The sequence below is a fragment of the Cibotium barometz genome, chromosome 2, assembly GCF_041138505.1.
Source record: "Cibotium barometz isolate CiBa-2024 chromosome 2, ASM4113850v1, whole genome shotgun sequence".
Taxonomy (NCBI): domain Eukaryota; kingdom Viridiplantae; phylum Streptophyta; class Polypodiopsida; order Cyatheales; family Cibotiaceae; genus Cibotium; species Cibotium barometz.
Window position 1 is genome coordinate 13,158,293 of NC_141047.1, and position 13,544 is coordinate 13,171,836.

At 39.7% G+C, this 13,544-nt stretch overlaps 1 pseudogene; it reads right to left on the reverse strand.

The window, feature by feature from the left end:
* Positions 1 to 8,332: 8,332 nt before the first annotated feature.
* LOC147640665 (uncharacterized) lies at positions 8,333 to 12,164 on the reverse strand (annotated as a pseudogene).
* Positions 12,165 to 13,544: the final 1,380 nt, after the last annotated feature.

The window sequence follows — 13,544 nt, forward strand, 5'->3', positions numbered from 1 at the left end:
TCCAAAGATTCCTTGTCTTTAAATTTCACCTCTATTCTTAACTGTTGTGTATGTCATCTTCAAGCACAATCCATTCAACACAGAGGGTCTTGGCTTCTTCTACATGTTTTTGCCTTGCATCTTGTGTATCTTTTAAGGCATTCTCATACATTTTATCTACATGTGATTACAAAAGTTGCAGTGTACTATAAATGATGTTTTCTGCACACCTCCTTCTTCTCCATTCAAGTTCGGCACCATTGCATAATTCTTCATTTGCAGCTAGCACAACTAGGCTATCTATTTAGCATTTTCTAAAAATTTATAAAATTGTTGTTTTGTTTGCAAATGCATGGAAACTATAGAGGGGGTGGCTCGACTTTGTGTTGGTGGTGGTTGTGTTGTTGGAAGCTACAAAGTAGGCTACAATGCTTATTGATGTCTTCTTCTATCTTAGCTTCAATCTCCTTGCCTTCTTTGACCTGGTCTTTACCCTTCTCTTCCTGCTAAGGCACCCTTTTCTACTTCTATTTTAGCTTCCATTTCCCACCTTGATTCCACACTTATATTGTCTTGCTTATCAAGCAGAAAATTTGGGCTTCTTTGGCTGTGGTTGTTTACTAGAGTCATCCATATGAAATAGTACTAATCATTGTGATTGGAGAAATCATATTTCAGTTCACTTCTTTTCTTTTCGGTCCTTCATGTCCTTTTTATCTTTAGGAGGTGTCTTTTACTAAGAACTAACTGTAAATGGTCGCAAAAACCGGTCCAATGAGTTTGTGGCTTGGTAGATGACGTGTAAGCAGGGGTGCTATTCCTAGGTAAGGGTCATTTGGGTTCTTTTTAGCGCCAACACCCTTTTGATCTCTACATAGATCAACTATGCTCAATTTTCTCTTACTTGAATGGGATTGGGGCATAAGTGAGCTCTGTTAAATATGGTGAGTAGCCCTACATCCACCTAGGTTATGCGATGTGCAAAATACAAGTATGTGTAGTACAGCCTGCATGGCATGACCAAATAGGGTAATATAACATTCTCCTAGTGCCGCTTGTGCTTATCCATTCTAAAACATGTAGCCTTGTAAAAGATAAGTACGTGTAGTATAGCTTACATGGCATGACCAAATGGGCTTGTATGACATTCTCCCAGTGTAGCTTGTGCTTGTCCATTCTAAAACACGTAGCCTTCTCTTCTTGCTTGTTTATCCTTTTGAAGTCCCATTCCCTGGTGAGCCCATAAACATACAGTATGCTTCCGTGCATGGCCTGTATACTAATTAGCATAACTAGCATAATAACCGCCTTCTAACTCTCATAATTGTAGTTAGGCCATTAGCACGATTGGCGAGATTATGTTTGATATGCTGCTGGTAGACGATAGGCTATGTGAGCCATATTTGGATTACTAGAGTATGGCATAGTTATAGCACCAACTCATATAACTATGGACTGACCATTGCCTACTATAGTAGGAGAGTATGGCATAGCACTAACTCATATAGTTAGATTTACACTATGGATTGACCATTGTATGTTATATTTCCCTTATAGTATGTACTCTTATCTCTTTAGAGATAAGAGTATAGTAGGAGAGTATGGCATAGTTATAGCACCAACTCATAGTATGTACAATGGTCAGTCGTCCATAGTTATAGCACCAACTCATATAACTATGGATTGCTGACCATTGTATGTTATATTTCCCTTATAGTATGTACACTATGGATTGACCATTGTATGTTATATTTCCCTTATAGTATGCACTCTTATCTCTTTAGAGATAAGAGTATAGTAGGAGAGTATGGCATAGTTATAGCACCAACTCATATAACTATGGACTGCTGACCATTGCCTACTATAGTAGGAGAGTATGGCATAACACTAACTCATATAGTTAGATTTACACTATGGATTGACCATTGTATGTTATATTTCCCTTATAGTATGTACTCTTATCTCTTTATATTTCCCTTATAGTATGTACTCTTATCTCTTTAGTTTATGGTTGTAGAGAAGAGAAGAAGATAGAATAAAATTTAGCCATCCATCTCTCTCTTGTGTCTTACTCTCTCTTGTGTGTATGTTTGCTTGCAAGGAAATCAAGCTCTCCCTCTCCCTTGCATTCTCTTTATAGAGTAGATGGGGTCATGGTTGCCAATAGAGTGGAAGAGGGAACCTATGATAAAGAGTGTGGTGTGGTAGTAGTTAGGGGAGTGGCAGTGGCCACTCTAGGAGATGGAAATGCTGTAAAAGATGGTGGACAAGAATAAAGAATGTGGATGTTGGAATCCACCACGTAGTATATGAGTTTGTGTAGAGGGTGTGATTGAGGGGTGGTTTTTTGGTTTCCAGGTGAAGAGGGAGAATAAGACTAGAAAGGGTATTGTGTCCTTACAAGAAAGCATTATAGTATTTTAAATGTCTTTTCTTGATATAGGATATTATGCCCTTACAAGAAATCTTTTCAGTACTTTATATGAATTTTGTTGATCTACACCCTGTTTAAACTCTGTGTCAACTAATGAAGTAAGATAGTGGGCAGGTGACTTTGGCATACATCTTGATAAACCTCCTATGGTACCTTGTATAATGGCCAAGAAATGCTTGGACTCCCTTCCAATGGTTGGTTATAACTTGAGTATGCTATGATCTTCTTGCGTTAGGAGTGGTGGGGACTTCACTAGAAATGATGTGCCCTAATAGATACCATAGGTCTCTAAGAAGAAACACTTGAATGTATCAAGACTTAGGCTTAAAAAATTAAACTTAGAAAAGTTAACCTCCTTGAGCTTCCTCTCAAAAGTGCCGTGGAAAGGCTTGGACCCTATTATGCTTGCTATGATCTTCTTTGAGTACGACTGGGAGCTGTAGACACCATAAGTCTCAAGAACAAACACTTGAATGTATCAAGACTTAGGCAACTTGAAGATTGGTACTTTTGTACTTATTAAAGGTAGCCCTTAGCTGGCACAAGTGCTCTAGAAAGGCTTAAACCCTAGCGATACCTTACTTGCCATTAAAGATTGAGAAAGTCATCCAAGAATACCTTAGGAAGTACCCTTATGAAGTCATTGAGGTAATCCTTTAGAATATTTTTGGTGCATTGTGTAACCCAAGGGGTATCATGTTATAGAGGTAGTATCCCATTTTATGATAAAAGTAGTATTTAATCTATCTATTGCCACCCTACATCCTTTAAGACTCACTAGAATGCCATAAACTGGCATTAGAGGATGTGCCCAACCACAAGGGAAAGATTAGGTTGTTACCCTCGTTTGAGCTGCCACCATGGGGGGTGGACATGGCCTAATGTTGCCAAGACATCTAATCATTTGACAATAGAATAGAGACCTTTGTCATACAACCATTGGTCCCACTAAGTAATGCAAATTGTGAAGCTCACATAGGGACTAGTGAGGCAGTCTTTCAATTTTCCCATGGGGGGTGGACATGGCCTAATGTTTCCAAGACATCTAATCATTTGACAATAGAATAGAGACCTTTGTCATACAACCATTGGTCCCACTAAGTAATGCAAATTGTGAAGCTCACATAGGAACTAGTGAGGAGCTCTTCTACAGATTCAAAGAAAAGCATCCAGATTGCAAAATAGGTATGAGAATGTTTGAGATGATGAAGCCATTTTTTGTACGGTGGCTGAAAGATAGATACACATGCTGCTGCGAATATCATGTGTAGATGTCCTTTTTAAAGGACACACTTAACCATATGTGGTCTCAGTCATTCGGGCTGCATGGAGCCCAATGCAGATGTACATGCAACGTTTGCGTCAGAGGTGATGAAACTAGCAGGGGTTGCATGGCTTTATGTCAAACTTTCAAAGGTGTCACACATCTATGGGAGTTAGTTCTATGCCCGAAGCAGATAGATGATGCTGGTTACCACAATAGTGAGTGTTTGATGGGCGAATGCAAGAAATGTGGTGTGAAAAAGCTAGAAACATGCTGCTTAGAGACACAAAGCCCAGGTAAGAATATCTTTGTAAAATTGTTTGCATATGTGGAGGCAACAGATAAGCACGGAGACAAAAAAAAGAGAAAAGATCTTGTGACTAAAGAAATGTAGTGCTGGGAGTTTCTTCAACTCTTACAGACCAAGCTGAAGGTTTTTATCAAACATAACTATATCGCTCGATGGCAAGCACAACAGTTCAAGGATTGTATTCTTAGATTTCCTGAGACGATGTGGTTGTGTCGGTTGTAGACTTTGCAGAAAACTATGCATTCAAGGAGAAAAATGAGATTCAATCCATGCATTGGCACTCAAGTCAAGTAACTATTTTTGTGCACATAACATACTATCGCAAGGAAGGGGAAGTAGTCAAGAAAATCCACTTCTTCATATCAGATGACAAAGTGCATGACACATTGTTTGTCCAACATTGTTTTATGCTGCATTGTGGCTGGTTACAGAGAGAAGGTGTCACTCCAAAACGTCACTGGGTCTGGTCAGATGGTGCTGCCTCACAGTTTAAGGCTGCTAGGCCTTTCTATTTTGTTGCAAGGTATGCTGGACTGATAGGAATGGAGATGAGGTGGTTCTTCTTTGGATCAGGACATGGCAAGGGAGAGCATGATGGTGCAGGCGCAGTTGTTAAAAGATCGTTGACACATGAACAGCTGAAGCCTAATGGGGCCACTTTAAAGTGTGCTGCAGATGTGGTTGCCTATTGCCAAGCCAACCTATCAAAGGGAGCAGCTGCATCATATCCTCTAAAAGAAAGGGAATGTGCCCGTGTGTTTTGGAAGATCAAAGTAGGTGATGTAAATAGGGAGGTTAAATGGAATTGTGCCACGGTTGAGAAGTCTCGCACCTTGCATGCTTTTCGCGGTCACAACCGGCAGGATGCAACTGCCATTGCCACAAGACCATTGGCATGCTTTTGTGATGCATGCATGAACCATAGTTGGAATCGCTGCACTAACAAATCTCATGTGCAGCCTTGGGATTATCACATTCTGATGCCATTGTCTGATGAAGTTGAGGATGAAGAAGACACTCCGACTGATGATGCCCTTGAAGGACAGATCATTGGATATGAAAAATTCGTGTATGAAGGCCACCATGATGCATTAAGTAGTGCTTTGTGTGTTGGTGACACTTTTGCAATGAATCCGGATGCTACAACCAATGATGAGAATGTAGACTTTTACTTGGTAAATTGCAGTAAAAGAAAAGACAAAACAGGGTTACATTGATGAGTGGAACAATGGAATTGACAAAGGCTCTTATGTCGTGCAAGGACTGTATTACAAGCAAGTGGATGCATACACCTTCAAACTAGACTACAATCAACCTGTTGTTCACATACTTTCAAATCTTGTACGTTGTATTAAGATACCCATGAAACACATGCAAAAGAGAAGGCAAATGTACACAATCATCCCCGAAGATTATGAAGCAATCTATAACAGCATGCCATTCGGTTTTTGACATGAGCATCATGGTCTTTTATTCTATTTTGTATCTTGTGTATGCTTACTACCACAGTATATGCTAATTGTGTACTAACAAGCTTCTACAAAGTGTGTGCTTACTACCACAATATATGCTAATTGTGTACTAACAAGCTTCTACAAAGTGTGTGCTTACTACCACAGTATATGCTTACTACTACCACAGTATATGCTAATTGTGTACTAACAAGCTTCTACAAAGTGTGTGCTAGCTAGCATAAAGCTTATGCTAACTAGCATACAGTGTATCCTAACTAGCATATAAAGTATGCTAACTAGTATATAGTATAGGCTAACTAGCATATACTGTATGCTTACTCGCACAGTATATGTTAAATGTATACTAACTACCTAATTTATATTGTGTGCTTACTAGCATATAGTGTATGCTAACTAGCATACAATATATGCCAACTAGCATATAGTGTATGCTAACTAGCATATCGTGTATGCTAACTAGCATAGTATATGCTAACTGTACACTAGCTACGTGTGCTTACTAGCATACAGTATATGCTAACTAGCATATAGTGTATGCTAACTACCGCAGTATATGATAATTGTTTCCTAACAAGCTTCTACATAGTGTGTGCTAACTAGCATAAAGCGTATGCTAACTAGCATACATTATATGCTAGTTAGCATATACTATATGAACTAGCAAACAGTATATGCTGACTAGCAAACAGTATATGCTGACTAGCATATACAGTATATGCTGACTAACAAGCTTCTACAAAGTGTGTGCTAGCTAGCATAAAGCGTATGCTAACTAGCATATATAGTATGCTAACTAGTATATAGTATAGGCTAACTAGCATATACTGTATGCTAACTCGCACAGTACATGTTAACTGTATACTTACTACCTAATTTATATTGTGTGCTTACTAGTATATAGCGTATGCTAACTAGCATACAGTATATGCCAACTAGCATATAGTGTAACTGTATACTCACTAGCGTGTGCTTACTAGCATACAGTATGTGTGCTAACTAGCATATATTGTATGCTAACTACCACAGTATATGATAATTGTTTACTAACAAGCTTCTACATAGTGTGTGCTAACTAGCATAAAGCGTATCCTAACTAGCATACAGTATATGCTAGTTAGCATATACTGTATGCTAACTAGCAGTATATGCTGACTAGCATATACAGTATATGCTAACTAGCATATAGTGTATGCTAACAAGCACAGTATATGCTAACTGTATACTAACTAGCTGCTATATAGTGTGCTAACTAGCATACAGGATTATGCTAACTAGCATATAGTGTATGCTAACTACCACAGTATATGCTAACTGTATACTTGCTACTTTATAGTGTGTGCTACCTAACAAAAAACCCAATACATAATTCTGTAACACATAAAAATGGAATAGTAGGAGGCAACTGTTGAAAAGATTATCTCATCATTAACTTCCAGCATCAAATAACATTACATAGGGTTTAATTTTATAATGAGTCACACCCGCCAAAAATCTTTAGGCCTCCTCAGAGGGCGTTTGTAGTGACCGGGCTTTTTTGCTCCCTCCTTTTTCTCTGCTTTCTCCTTTTCCTCTGCTTTTTCCTTTCTCTCTGCTTCTAGGTCGCCTCTCTGCTGTTCCTTTTCTTTTCTTTCCCTCTCTAGCCTAGCTTTCTCCTCTCTCTCTGCTTCTAGGTCATCTTCCTTTTGTTTGCGATGAAGTTCTGCTTATCTCTCAGCCTCTAGCAACTGTTTGATGACTGCATCAGAGAAGTTATCAGAGCCTGTATCAAAGAAATTGTCAGCCATATACGCTACCCGATCATCCGACTGCAGCCAAAGAAAAAGCCAGTCTTTCAAAGTTTCTATAAGAAATTGTTGTCTCTCCTTAGCACTCTAGTCCTCTAGCTTCGGAGTAACGAGCCAAGCTTGTGCTGGGTTGTTCTGAAACACTTTGTAGAGGCTATCATCAATCAGAAGCGTGTTTTGGGCGTTGTACGCCGGATTGTATTTCCAAAACAAGGCTAAATCTTTCATAAACACAGGTTTATTCAAGATCTGCCAGGGTTACGGACTGCAGTGCTCTTGCGTAAAAAAACCGGCAATCCTTGGCACCTGCAATTTAAAAATAGCCCTGCAAATATTCATGACTTTACGATGCATGCTTGTGCTCCAAATATACACACTGAAGAACTGAAGACACCAGTCCAAAAACATGTGGCTGTCCTTGCGACAGAACACCTGCTTATCCTCTACATTGTATTTTAACATTTCATCTGCATATGCAAGGGGTTTTTCGCTGAAGCGAGTCTCTACCACCCTCAGCAAAAGACCGTTGAGATCTAGTAAAAGATCCCTTTTTTCATCACACAGTCGCTTAGGCACCCATATTGGGTCTGGAAGAGGATACCATTCAGCATATATAACCTCCCCTGATGGGTGAACATAATTTAGGCGCTCAAAAATTCTACGGGCACGCTGTGAATATCGTTCGAGCCGCTTTTCAATCTCCAATTTTTGTCTCCTTATCTACCTGGCTTTGCGGACTCGCCATTTTCGTAATTTCTGCCCCATTGCATGGCAGCATTTACATCAGGCAAGGCAATTAATGCCAGTTTCTCTTCCTCTGCAAAGAAACAACGATACGAAGTGAAGAAGTTCATAGATTGGCAGAAAATTATAATGGACTGCTGCTCAACATTATATTACACAAAGACATTTTCACTGGGAAAATAAAAAAAATTACATGACAGCCACAAGAGGCATTAGGTTTTCAAAATGGCATAGCCATAAGAGTGAAGGGCATAGGTATGGGAATACTAAGTAAAGGCTAAACAACTGAACAATGACAGTTGCTTGCTTACAGTATAGAATCTGGGCAAAAAAGGAAAGGTCTTAACACAGTTTTTTGCAAGCTCTTGAGCGGGTGGCTTTCTTTTCACCTTTGGTGCTTTCAGCTTTGTCCTCCATCTTCTTTGGGGAACCATAGCCGTTGCTTGCAGTTTCTTCAGGTACCTCTTTCGGGCCCACTTTTCTCTTTGCCTTAGCCTTTCGCAAAAAACCCTCGAGAGGGCTGTTATCACCAACTTCGTGCGGGTCCTCTATGCTGTTAGTCTTCAATGTTTCCCCTGATGCACTTGCACTAGCCATTGTCTGCTAAGAAGTTTTTACTGTGTAAGTTGCAGCAGGCATGGCACGCGCATGAGGAACCATGACAAAAAAATCATCTTCTTTTGATTTACTGCTCACGTCACCGCCTTCCTCTGTTGTTTTCATGCTTGCACTTTGCATTTGCTGGGATCCCGCATCTACTCCTTCATTCATTGTATCTAGCTCACCACCCTTCTCAGTCGAAGGGTTCTCAGTTGTTGCAGCCTTTCCCTTACCTTTGGTGTCATGCACACTGCCCACATCATGTAGGGGCTTTGAGAGGCCTGCAACAACAAAAAAATATTTGATTACACCCTTTATAAGCATGTCATGTATGCTACATAGTATGTTTCATATGCTAACTATGTGTGCAGCTAGGCCAGTATGCTAATTAGCATTCCCGTGTATGCTAGCTAGCATAATCATATATGCTAACTAGAATATCAAGTATGCTAACAAGCATACCAGGTATGCTAACTAGTAAACCTTATAATCTCTAAGCAATTCAAGTGTACCCAAAAGCTTCTATGTGCTTACTAGAGCACAGTATATGCTAATTAGCATATCCAACATGCTTAATAGCATATCAAGTATGCTAATTAGCATATCCAGTATGCTAGTTAGCATATAAGATATGCTAATTAGCATATCCAGTATACTAACCACAGCATATTGGATATGCTAATTAGTATATCCTTTATGCTAACTACCATTCCAGCTAGCATATCCGGTATGCTAATAAGCATATCCAATATGCTAACTAGCATACCTAGTATGCTAACTAGTAGACCTTATAACCTCTAAGCTAATCCAATATGATCCAAAATGCTTACTAGCATATAAAAATTGGTAATTAGCATATCCAACATGCTTAATAGCATATCAAGTATGCTAACTAGCATATTCAGTATGCTAATTAGCATATCCAACATGCTTAATAGCATATCAAGTATGCTAACTAGCATATTCAGTATGCTAACTAGCATAACCAGTATGCTAGTTAGCATATAGGATATGCTAATTAGCATATCCTGTATGCTAATTAGCATTTCAGATAGCAATCCAATATGCTAACTAGCATACTGGATATGCTAATTAGCATTCAATATGCTAACTCCGGTATGCTAATAAGCATACCCAATATGCTTACTAGCATATTGGATATGCTAAATGCATCCACTCATCCAACTAGCATATCCAGTGTGCTAGTTAGCATACTGGTTACGCTAATTAGCGTATCTTGTATGCTAGTTAGCGTATCCAGTATCCTAACTAGCATATCCGTTGTGTTTATTAGCATTCTAGATACGCTTTTTAGCATATCCGGTGTGCTAGTTAGCATGCTAGTTAACATATCCCGTATATGCTAGTTAGCATACTCGATATGCTAGTAGGCTTACTTGATATGCTAATTAGCATATCCGGTATGCTTGTTAGCGTATTGGGTATGCTAACTAGCATATATGCTATGCTAGTTAGTATACAGGGTATGCTTACTAGGATGCCAGTTAGCATACAGAGTATGCTAACGAGGATGCTAGTTAGCATGCAGGGTAACTAGCATATACGGTATATGCTAGTTAGCATCCTACTAGCATATCTAGTATGCTAACTAGTATACTGGATATGTTAATTAGCATATGCAATATGCTAACTATCATACTGTATATGCTAACTAGCATATCTAGCATAATAACTAGCATACCTAGCATAATAACTAGCATACCTTGCATGCTAATTAGCATATTCATTATGCTAACTAGCACACCTTTTATTCCCAATATGATCAAGCTTGCAGACTGTATGTCCTGTATGCAAGCATACATTCAAGTATGGTTTCTTACCAATCTCTGGTGTGGTTGGATGTTGTTGTGTTGCAAGGTTGCACAACCATGCGGTAGGTATGTTTTTTTTTGCAGAAGGGAGCCCTACATACGGTCCCAAGGGAGCATGTAGCAGCAAAGCACAGAAGGTGATAATTATGCTCACAAGGGAGCTTGACCATTGCAAGGAATGGTTGGACCTCAAGGGGCAGACCACAGCCAGTACATAGGTTTGTTCCGATGCTGTCTTGCACCTCTCTATCCTTCATAAAACTAGCAAGGGCTAGATTAGTTAGGGCAGTTTGGAGAAACGAGCCCTCCAGCTTGGACTGCATGTGCATCAGAAGTTCAAGTTGGCTTTCAGAGTTCTGCACCTTGGATTTTGCAATTTCCACCTCAACCTACAAAACCAAGATAAAAAGAGCATGGTAAGTACATGAGTTACTTGAGCACATGTACCAAACATAAAGTGCAGAGAAGAAACTTACAGACACTTACCAGTTTACAGGTTATGTCTATGTCACTATCTATGGGGTCATCTTCACGAAGAGGAAACCCCATAGCCTCTATGGTGTCTTTGGTTGTCTCTATTCTGACTTTAAGCTCCATCTTTTGCCGGGCATCCACATCATTGCTTTGCAATAGAGCCTGCAACTCCATCTCAGCTGCTTTGCAATCTCTGTCTCATGGCCGTGACAATAGGAGTGACCGCATTTTTTGCATTCAAAGCCCTAGCAAGTTCCAGGCCCTCTTGCACTTCGTTTAGATTCTGTTTCTCATAATGTAGCTATGTTTTCATTTGAAGGACAGCTGCCTTCATGCACTACCATTCCTCCAACCCACAAAATGAAGAAGCTTCCATCTCTTGTCGACTATCTTGATGAGGCTGAAGTGTGGCCTTGGTAGATTTGGCAGTACTCTTTCCTGCCAATGCCATGTTTTCCTCGCAGATGTCAGCAGACTCATCCTCAATTTTTGAAGCTGGAAGCTGAAGATTGCATAGTCTCCACTTGTTAACATGGCCCTCGTAATAGCCCTTCTCTCGAATATCTTGCAAGTACTGCACTGCAAACTCGGCCCAATTGAACCTAATGGCTGTCCCGCTTGCAATCACGGCAGGACTGAATTCTTTCACGAAACCCTTTGCAAATGCAGAGGAAATTTCCATGTTGGTTGGGGCCTTCTGGTATACATTGTAGTGTAGTTTTATCATCGACTCATACATTTCGGTGTGGATGGTGCTGCATTTGATGCGGTACTGGCTGGGATCCTTTGGTTGTTTGAACACACTGAACCATTCAGCATCAGTGACCTGCTCCCACCTAACCATTTTGGGATCTAAACCCTCCATGGAAAGGCCATAAGCAGCATTGAACTCTACCAAAGTTGTACAGAATTTCTCCTGCATGGGGATCACGACCTTCGGAGCTTTCCATCGGCCTGCACACATCAAAGGGAAATGTGCTCAATTGTAAAGGGAAATGTGCTCAACTATATTGCATGGAGCTTCTTGTGGTACTGAAGCCGAAAGTAGAAGAGAAAACACACAGAACCCGCACAAAAGAGAGAGAGAGAGAGAGAGAGAGAGTACCTGAGAGGGACATTGGGAAACCTTGAGATCGCTTTGCACTTTTGCAAGGAGATGGAGAAGCAGAAGGGGCTCTGCGTTTTCTGTGTATAGGAGAAGCACAAGGGGCTCTGCGTTTTCTGTGTATAGGAGAACGCAAATGCGCCGCCTTGCTTGCGGGCTCCATGGTGCTCTGGCCTTTGCACTTCATCACCCCACCACTCTGCTATAACGCCCGTGCTAACTAGCTTCAAAGACTAGCTCGTAATTCAATATACCACAACTTTCATTGATTATTCCTTTTTTTTTTGAAGTGCTCATTTGAGCTTTTTGTATTAGCCAGAAGTTTTAAATATGATTACTAATATAGTGACTTACATGCCTAAACTTATGCTAACTAGGAATGCTTGTTCACACATGTGAACTAGCATTAGCAGGTTAACATGCTTCTACCCAGAGGTGGGAATTTGTATGGTGAATATGTGATGAGGATGACTTTGGCTTTATGGCAATGAGCCATAAAGCCAACAAAAATGTGTTGCCGACCTCACTGAAGGATCACAAGATTGAACATGAGCTTTATAAAAAACTTGATAATTGTGTAAAAAACACCTTGCCATACTCCACTCTCCATGAATATATGGCCAAACATGTCAAAGAGGAGTCAACTATACTCCAACCATGACATCATTCAATAACATTATCAAATTCAAGATATTCCATTACATTGGAGGGAGTCTCACTAGACGAGGTAAAAAGTGGAGTAAGATGGGGAGGAAGTAAGGGTGAATAAAAAAATATGTAAGGAAATATGAATGGAATTAACCGTATCTCCATAAAATGAAAGAAAATGGGAGGAATAACACATAGAAAATGGGAGGAATACCACATGGAAAAGAGGTAGGAAGTGCTAAAGTAGCAATAGGTTGCTCATTTGAATTATAAGGAGGAGGAACATCTTGGGATAAAAATCTTATAGACATACAAATAGACAATCAATTATCATCATACAATGAACAAGACATAAAGATGGCATAAAGATTATTTAAACATCCATATCTCTTTATATTTCATCATCCTCTATTGTGTGTTTATGATTTTTATGTTGGTTTACAAGATATATACCCATTGATATTAAATGTCATGATAAAATCGGGTATGATATTAATAGCTAAAATCATAATAAGAAAGCTACGACTAAGGTATAAAATAAAAAGTATAAATGACTATTACGGGCTATATTCTAATCTACACTTGGCACAACTGATGGGTTGTCTAAACCAAGGACAAAGATCAGATCCACATAACCACATGCTCACCCTCAAGTTTAGAAAAAAAAGAAAACATATCTAGAATGGCCCAGCACTAATGTATCATGTGGATGCCTAGATATAACATCCTATTTTGTAACCTATGAAGTATTCACTCGATAGACATTAGAAAGCCTTTGCATATTTTGGGGCCCTTTGCTAATGACCCTCATTTTAGCAATGGACCAATGGGAAGAGAGCAATGTGCACATTTGGTCTCTCCTCCAAAAGTAGGGGGCAACTAGACTTGTCTTCCT